The 9,927-nt window shown below is 47.1% G+C and overlaps 1 pseudogene; it reads left to right on the top strand.

The window, feature by feature from the left end:
• The first annotated feature begins 1,044 nt into the window (after nucleotides 1–1,044).
• LOC142498250 (5S ribosomal RNA) lies at nucleotides 1,045–1,163 on the top strand (annotated as a pseudogene).
• The last annotated feature ends 8,764 nt before the right edge of the window (nucleotides 1,164–9,927 follow it).

Raw genomic sequence — 9,927 nt, forward strand, 5'->3', positions numbered from 1 at the left:
ATAGGAAAAAATTAATTACACATAAAACCAAAAAACAAAGGAATTCAGTTGCTACTTTGAATAGAAATCCAGATTTATTAAATCAAGTATTAGAGGATGAATCCAGTCCTCCTCATTCCCCAACCAATGTTCGAATTACCAGGGATTCTCAGAAACAAAATCAGAAAAAAGAAACACCATATTTTGTTACTAAATTTAATAGTTCACATAACAAAATAAAATACATTTTAAACAAACATTGGCATATCTTATGTATGGACCCAATATTGTCTAAATTTCTGACAAGTAAACCCCCTATTGTTTTCACAAAAATAAAACAATTTAAAAACTATCTTGGCTCCTAGTCTTCTAAAAGGTACAATATCCAATAAGAAAAAAGATCTAAGAGATGTGTAAGGTATTAAAGGGAATTACAGGTGTAATAAATGTAAAATCTGTTCAAAAAGGTTGACGCAGAATTGTTTTAAATCACATATGACAGATCATCAGTATGAGATCAATACCTATATTGACTGTCTAACAACTTATGTGATTTATATATTACAATGTGGGTGCGGTCTACAATATGTAGGCCGCACCAAGCGTCATTTAAAAATACGCATTTTGGAACACCATAGTAACATTGTTAATATCCCTAAACTGTTAATCTCAGCCAAACCCCTCACACATCTTTTAACCCATTTTAGAGATGTTCATTAGTGTAGCACTGTGGGAGTTAAATATATGGGTATTGAGCACATGGTAACCAATATTAGAGCCGGTGACAGAGATCTTCAAATGGCAAAAAGAGAACAGTTTTGGATCTTTACCCTCCAAACAAAACATCCTGGCGGGCTAAATGACTATGTAGAGTTGACACCATTTTTGAGATAAATAGTGGGAGTCAAAACACCTAGAGGAGAGGAATATCTACTGTAAAATCTGTCATTTACAGTATACTGTATATTGCTCATTGTTTATATGGACCCTCTCTGGTCTGGCTCTTAGATTTATATTTGTGTTACTCTATTTACTTTGCTTAACCCATTTAGAGCATCACAAAATACCTACGGCCATACTACCCTGAAAGTGCCCGATCCTGTCTGATCTCGGAAGCTAAGCAGGGTGAGGCTTGATTAGTACTTGGATGGGAGGCTGCCTGGGAATACCTGGTGCTATTTGTGAATCACACATTTTTTTTTTTTTTTTTTACTCCCCCATTTTAATCTTTTCTTTCTTATTTTCTTCCGTTTTGTTTTCATGTTGTTGCAATTTGTTATGTCATTTATATTGCATTTATGCGATTATTATTACTTATGATCATGTTTTTATCTTTTTGAATGTACACTTGTTATTCTTGGATACCCGTGGGTGTGACTGTGTGTACTCAAATCCATCCATTAGAGTATCTATTGTCCTGCATACATGCGGAGGCAATTCCTGCAGCAAGTGCCATAGAGTGAGTCCACATAAACTGAACTGAAATTGCCCCCCTGTCTGACTGATGATGATGCCGATCTGTTGAACATTTCGCTGACCTGGATACTCATTTATTCTTACTTACATGTATGGTTTTTTATTGCTTTATTGTTTATTACATTTACAATTTTTCCTTACCGTGGTGCGCTCCTGTGCTTCTTTTCTAGGTTTTGTGTTTGGTTTTGAAATACCTGTCTGAGACAAGAGATTTTTTAATTTGCTGTATGCTCTTCTGTGGAGGATGTGTGTCCCTTTTTTACCCATCATAACTTATTTAAGCTATGGTTGAAACCTATCCCAGCTTCAAATTGCAAAGCCAGTATAACCAGCCTTACACTGGTAATACCCAGAACCAGGACCGCCAACAGAAATCATGGGGCCCCGGACAAATGAATGGAGCACTCCCCTCACCCCCCAACCCATAGCACACCTACCACGAAAAAAACATTTTATTTAGCTTGCAACTTTTACTTAACTGTTACATTATAATGCAATCTGTTTATTTTAATATTTTCAACAAAAGACAAGATACCCAATGATACATCCAATGTGAAAAAAGGCCTGGGGGGATTCAGTATGGGCCTGAAGGGGGTTAAATATGGGCCTGAAGGCTACATTTTCACACATACGTATATTCAGTGCTTGACAATCACCCAATAATCTACTCATGAACCAAAAAATCTACTAGACACCTAGCCCCGCCCCACTTTAAAAAAAATGGAATAAATTCCTAATAAGAATTGTGTGTGTGTGTGTGTGTGTGTGTGTGTGTGTGTGTGTGTGTGTGTGTGTGTGTGTGTGTGTGTGTGTGTGTGTGTGTGTGTGTGTGTGTGTGTGTGTGTGTGTGTGTGTGACTGTCTGGGTGACTGTCTGGGTGACTGTCTGGGTGACTGTCTGGGTGACTGTCTGGGTGACTGTCTAGGTGACTGTCTGGGTGACTGTCTGGGTGACTGTCTGACTTGATTGACTGGGTCAGTGACTGACTGGTGACTGACTGACTGACTGACTGACTGACTGGGTGGGTGACTGACTGGGTGGGTGGGTGACTGACTGACTGACTGGGTCAGTGACTGGCTAGGTGACTGACTGACTGACTGACTGGGTGACTGACTGACTGGGTGACTGACTGACTGACTGGGTGACTGACTGACTGGGTGACTGACTGACTGACTGGGTCAGTGACTGGCTGGGTGACTGACTGACTGACTGACTGACTGGGTCAGTGACTGGCTGGGTGACTGACTGACTAACTAACTGGGTGTGTAACTGACTGAGTGGGTGAGTTTCACTTACTGGGTGGATGATTGACTGACTGGGGGTTTGACTGTGTGTGTGTGACTGGCTGGCTGGGTGGGTGAGTGGGTGATTGACTGGGTGGGTGGATGGGTGACTGACTGACTGGGTGGGTGAATGACTGTGGGTGACTGACTGGGTGGGTGGGTGGGTGACTGACTGACTGACTGGGTGACTGACTGACTGGCTTGGTGGGTGACTTGATTGACGGGGTGGGTGACTGACTGACTTTGACTGGGTAGTTGACTGACTGGGTAGGTGGGTGACTGGGTGTGTGGGTGGGTGACTGACTGGGTAGGTGACTGGGTGACTGGGTGGGTGACTGAGTGGGTAAGTGACTGGGTGGGTGACTGACTGACTGACTGGGTGGGTTGGTGGATGACTGACTGGGTAACTGACTGACTGGGTAGGTGACTGACTGGGTAGATGACTGACTGGGTGACTGACTGGGTGTGTGGGTGACTGACTGGGTGACTGACTTACTAGGTAGGTGACTGACTGGGTGACTGGGTGGGTGGATGATTGGGTGGGTGGGTAAGTTACTGACTGACTGGGTGGGTGACTGACTGGGTGGGTGACTGACTGGGTGGGTGACTGACTGACTGGGTGACTGACTGATTGACTGACTGTGTCACTCACTGACTGGGTGGGTGACTGACTTGATTGACTGGGTCAGTGACTGACTGGGTGGTTGACTGACTGACTAACTAACTGGGTGGGTGACTGACTGACTGGGTGACTGACTGACTGACTGACTGTGTGACTGACTGACAGACTGGGTGACTCACTGACTGGGTGGGTGACTGACTTGACTAACTGGGTCAGTGACTGACTGGGTGACTGACTGACTGACTAACTAACTGGGTGTGTGACTGACTAAGTGCGTGAGTTTCACTTACTGGGTGGGTGATTGACTGACTGGGTGTTTGACTGCATGGGTGGGTGGGTGGTTGACTGCCTGCGTGGGTGACTGGGTGGACGGGTGACTTACTGGGTGGGTGACTGACTGCCTTGGTGGGTGGTTGTGTGACTGCCTGGGTGGGTGATTGGGTGGGTGAGTTTGACTTATTGGGTGGGTGACTGACTGGGTGGGTGATTGACTGACTGACTGGGTGTTTGACTGCATGGGTTGACTTACTGGGTTGGGTTGACAGACTGCCTGGATGGGTGGGTGTGTGACTGCCTGGGTGGGTGACTGACTGACTGGTTGGGTTGGTTGGTAGGTCACTGACTGACTGGGTGGGTGACTGACTGGGTGGTTGACTGACTGCCTTGGTGACTGTCTGACTGACTGGGTGGGTGACTGGGTGGCTGGGTGACTGACTGACTGGGTTGGTGATTGACTTGGTGGGTGGGTCACTGACTTGGTAGGTGGGTGACTGAGTTGGTGGGAGGGTGATTGACTTGGTGCGAGGGTGACTGATTGGGAGGGTGAATGACTGGGCAGGTGACTTACTGGGCGGGTGACTGACTGGGCAGGTGACTGACTGGGTGGGTGACTGACTTACTGGGTGGGTGACTGGGTGGGTGAGTTTGACTGACTGGGTGGGGGACTGACTGTGTGTTTGAATGCATGGGATGGTGGGTGACTGCCTGGGTGGGTGACTGGGTGGGTGGGTGACTTACTTTTGATGGACTGCCTGGATGGTTGGTGTGTAACTGACTGGGTGTTTGACTGCATGGGTGGGTGGGTGACTGCCTGTCTACCTGGGTGGGTGACTAACTGCTTGGTTGGGTGGGTGGCTGACTGACTGACAGCCTGGGTGACTGTCTGACTGACTGGGTGGGTGGGTGACTGGCTGACTGGGTAAGTGACTGGGTGGGTGGGTGACTGGCTGACTGGGTAAGTGACTGACTGACTGTCTGGGTATGTGGGTGGGTAACTGACTGTTTGAGAGGGTGGGTGGTTGACTGGCTGCCTTGGTGAATGACTGACTGCCTGGGTGGGTTGGTGGTGGGTGGCTCACTGACTTCCTGGGTGGGTGACTGATTGACTGCCTGGGTGACTGTCTGGGTGGGTGAATGACTGTGTGGGTGGGTGGGTGGATGGCTGACTGGGTGACTGGGTGGGTAGTCCCAATACATATACAAAATACCCCCACCACCCCTGACTGATATCATCCAGATTCTTGGCTCCATTTCCTCTCTGAATATGAAGAGTGAGCTGCTAGTTCTTGGGGATTTCAACTTTAATTTGCTTGACCACTCACACGAAAGGCCCGCGAAAAATATGAAGCTGACATTGACGCGCACCGCGCCAATTTAGAAAAGGCCTGGGAAAATACTGAACTTGAAATGTGTAATGCCACAAATATTAGCGATCAAGAAAGGCAGATTAACAAGTATAGCGCAACTGAGGTCATGCTATAGGCGGTACCAAATGCTATCATGGGCTTATCTCTCCTACCTGGCAAAAAAAATACTGAAGATAGCCTGCGAGAGCAAGACCTGCAAAGGGCCGCAGACCTGGAACGTAACGGCGTAGTACAGATCATTATTGCGGAAGCAGAAGATCTGGGAAAAGACATGTTGCTGAGACCGCATCACAGCGCCCTAGCGCATCTAGGCATTCATTAAGGTCAGTGAAATCAACGTAATCTAACGCATCCAGTGCAAGCGGAAAGTCTACCCAGGTGAGAGCCACCGCAGAGGCTGCACGTGCTAGGATCGAATATGGTCAGAAAGAGGCAGCCATAAGGGCAGAGAGAGCGCGCATAGAAGAGGAGGAGCACACAGCTTCTGCCACTGCCGCCGCAGCCATCGCTTCCGCCGCCACTGCCACTGCGCATAGGAAAGCCGAATTGGACGTGGACTAAGAAGCCGTAAGGAAGAGGACGCCATCGCCTCCATAGCCCATGCCGAAATCTTAGAAGCAGCCACGTGACAGGATGGCGGGGAGCAAACGTACAACCGGATAGCCTCAGAGGATCCAGTCCTTTACGGGCCCTGGGCTCATGACTGGCACGCCACGTCTCTCCCTTACCCTCCTCGGCGGCTGTCGCCGCAGTTCCTGGTTTCCGTCGACCCCCCACCATCGGGGTCGTCTCTCTCGCGACTCTCTCTCATTTTACGGGTCGCATGTGGCAGCCCGTCGGTTTTACAGGGCGCGTGCAGACCCGCACTTCTTCTGAGATTCGGTCACAGGCTAGCTCCACCCCTGCCTATCGCGTCACCACGTGCCACGCTCCCGAGCTTCAGGGCCACCCCTGTCTGTCCCCTTCTCCACTGGACTCCTATCTAGGCCCATCCTTAAGTCCTGCCCTGACCCTCCTTCCGTCTGATTGGTGCCTGTCGGGTATATAACTCCTTCTCAGTCAGTCAGTGCTCAGCATTAACTCTGGTACCTTGGTGCTGCTCTGGTCTTGTGCTTGGCTTTTGTCTTTTTTTTCAGTATCCACGTTCCTGACCCGGCTTCAGTTTGCTTATCTGCTCTGGATCTCGACCCTGGCATTCCTCGACTACGCTGTCTTCTCTAACCCCTTGGACTTGGCAAACGGAATTTGACTATGCTGTCATCTCTACCCCTCGGACTTGGCAAACGAAACTCGACTACGCTGTCTTCTCTACCCCTCGGACTTAGCAAACAGAACTCTACTATGCAGCTCTCTCTACCCCAAGACCTTTGGCTTACGGACGCGTTATAAGGCCAGCTATTCTCTCTACTGTTTCCTCAGAGGCAGCTGCTGCATCGGAGTCACGGATTTCCATGCCAAACAAGTACACCGGAGATCTGCTCGCCTGCAGGGGTTTCTTAAACCAGTGTGACATTCAATTCGAACTGTCTCCCTCTCGCTTCCCCACGAACCGAACCAAGGTAGTATATATTATTGCCCTTTTGACTGGGAATGCCTTAGCCTGGGCTTCCCCCATTTGGAAATTGAGGCCCAAGCTCACCCATGATTTTGCAAGCTTCAGAAGAGAGTTTCGTCAAGTCTTTGATACCCCAGGATGAAACCACACTGCCGCCTCTTCCTTATTCCACATTTCTCAGGATCAGAGGTCTGAAGCAAGGTATGCATTGGAATTCCGGACGATTGCGGCCGAAACCGATTGGAATAATGGCGCACTCTTCGCTACATTCTGGCAGTGTCTTTCAAATTCCATAAAGGACAAGCTGGCGGCCCAAGTGAGACCATCCTCCTTAGAGGAGCTAATCTCCGTATGTATCAGGGTGGACCAACATAGGAAAGGCATGCCGAACGCCAACACCCTCGTTCTGTTTTTCCTATACCTTCTGTTTCCAGGAATCCTTCTCCTACTCTGCCGGTGTTGGACGCTGCCGAACCCATGCAACTGGGTAGTCAACAGCTCTCTCCAGCTTAGAGACTGCATCAGAGGAACGAGGGACTGTGCTTCTATTGCGGTTCATTCAGCCATATCTTACCTCGTTGTCCCTTCAGACCGGGAAACGCCAATGCCCAGTGAGGTATGAAGGGATTTCACTGGGTACTATCTCCTCTATCCCTTCTATCAAGAAGTTTCCAAGAGAATTACAGTGGCGACCAACTTTATTCGAAATTGGCTAGTTCCGCGAATTTCGGAATATCCCGGTGATGTGCGGTTTAGTAACGTTTTCTCCCGGAGTGTATTGCGTTATTTCGCGCCCGTGATTTAAGCATTTTATTCCCGCTGGCTGCAATACTGCAATTCCGTGTAAAAACGCATGGGGGCGTTTGCGAGCTATTGTCTCTGAAGTCTAATACCGTCGCGGTTCAACCTACAGTACACAGTCTGTGCGTGCGCGCGCAGTAATAGTAAAATTGCATATTTAATTTATTTTAAAGTACAGTACTGTACATGCTCGGACCCTGTTGGGGTGAAGTGAGGGGGTTCCTAACATCTGGGGGGAAATTAATTTTAATTCTATGGTGAGTACTGTCTTGTTGCCGTATTATTTTGGTGGGGCTGGCTGTTTACTTCTTTAGGGGGCTGACCATTACTGTACATTAAAACTTTTCTTTTTGTTTTTTCTCAGAAAAGAAAACGGCTAATGGGGGGATTTTGAAGGGTAATATTGTACTGTATGCTGATGTTTTCCGGCCGTACAGTATACTGTGTAATAAACCCTGAATAAATAAAACTATGCATTTATTCTACATGTTCAGTATCGTGTCATTATTTGTCTTCCACAGTATACTGTACAGTGGTATACAGTGCCTAACATCTATGAGCAAAAATAATTTTATTCCTAGGTGCCCTAGAACAGAAGTTCCCACGCCAATTGCCCGTGAACTTGACCGCGGCCCTAAGTAGTTCCCACGCCAATTGCGCGAATATAATGTAAAATAACCCGTTCTGTGGGTCTGAGCGGGTTGAAATTTACCTGGTCCTCATGCGGGAGGACCCTTGCCATAGTGGCAAAATATCAGCCTTGCACGACCCCCGGAACCGGAGGTACCAAAAGACAGTTTAAAAGCACATTACCAAAGTGGCTTTTTTTTCTGCCATGCAAGTGAATGGCAGAAACCTGAACTTTAACATCACCCTGACTCCGTTCTGTTGCAATGAGAGGGTTGCAATTTGTCATGCAATCCTGCCGCAACTAGGACTACATGGTGACCGAATCTGAGCCCTCTAGGTCGCACAGAAGCAAAGTTGTGGGTTCCAGGTTTCTGCTCATTCTGACTTAGCCGGTTCAAAGCTTTCTCCGCCATTGCGCTCAATGGTAGGACCCTCCTCGCCGGCGTGACCCTTTCTCGCCGCCATTACTGCTCGGACCCTGTTGGGTCAAGTGAGGGGGTTCCTAACATCTAGGGGCAAAATGAATTTTATTTCTAGGTGCCCTAGAACAGAAGTTCCCACGCCAATTGCCTTAGTTCCTACGCCAATTGCGCGACCAGCCAGTTAAAAAACAGTGCAGCAAGCCTCTACAGTACATTTGTTACACTGGCAAAGGAGCAAATGGAAACAATGTGAGGCAATTCAACATGGTCTTTTATTGGTGGAGTCAGTACAAAAACATTTATTTACAAATACTGTACAATGTTGAAACATTTAAAGTGCACAGCAATTCTAACCATCCATATACAATAATACATTCTGCAGCCTTTATTAAATTCTTCTGCCACAAAACATTTTTGGTGCATGGGGCACAGGGAGTTAAAGTGACTTGCTTTTTATGTACTGTATTTGGGGGTTGTCTTTGGGGGTTTATTCATCAAATTATTATGATGAACTGCCTTTTGAAATTACAGTGCTGTTAACTATTTCAGCCACACACCTCCAGAGTTTTTAATTCCTCCTTAGCCAAGCGTCAATTGGCTGCGTCACCCTATCCTACCAACCCCCTCTCTCCACTGGGTCATTAATCTTCTGCATATTGCCATTCTGTTGTTAATCAATCCACCCATAGCCGAGCTACAAAGATTCAGTACGCCTGCGTCTAATCACACCATCCCCCTCTCCCAACCCTTAGAGGCCTGCTTTGGAAAATCCCCTCTCGAATTTGAAATGTAAATCTGATGTGCATCAGGGTGTGAAAACATGTGTCAGTCAGTATGGTTTACAGTCACATGTTTTAAATTAAATACAGTACATTCTTTAATATCTTAAAAATAGAAATATATATATATCATTTAAAATAACCCGTTCTGTGGGTCTGAGCGGGTTGAAAGTCCCCCCCCAGTACTATCAAAGGAGCAACTGGAAACAATGTGAGGCAATTCAACATGTTCTTTTATTGGTGCAGTCAGTACAAAAACATTTATTTACAAACACTGTACAATGTTGAAACATTTCAAGTGCACAGCAATTCTAACCATCCATATACAATAATACATTCTGCAGCCTTTATTAAATTCTTCTGCCACAAAACATTTTTGGTGCATGGGGCACAGGGAGTTAAAGTGACTTGCTTTTTATGTACTGTATTTGGGGGTTGTCTTTGGGGGTTTATTCATCAAATTATTATGATGAACTGCCTTTTGAAATTACAGTGCTGTTAACTATTTCAGCCACACACCTCCAGAGTTTTTAATCCCTCCCTAGCCAAGCGTCAATCGGCTGAGTCACCCTAGCCTACAGTACCATCCCCCTCTCTCCACTGGGTCGTTGATCTGCTGCATATTGCCATTGTGTTCTTAATCCGCCCATAGCCGAGCTACAAACACTCAGCACTCCTGCTTCTAATCACACCATCCCCCTCCCCCAACCCTTAGAGGCCTGTTGTTTGAACGG

This window comes from Ascaphus truei, chromosome 6, assembly GCF_040206685.1.
Source record: "Ascaphus truei isolate aAscTru1 chromosome 6, aAscTru1.hap1, whole genome shotgun sequence".
Taxonomy (NCBI): Eukaryota; Metazoa; Chordata; class Amphibia; order Anura; family Ascaphidae; genus Ascaphus; species Ascaphus truei.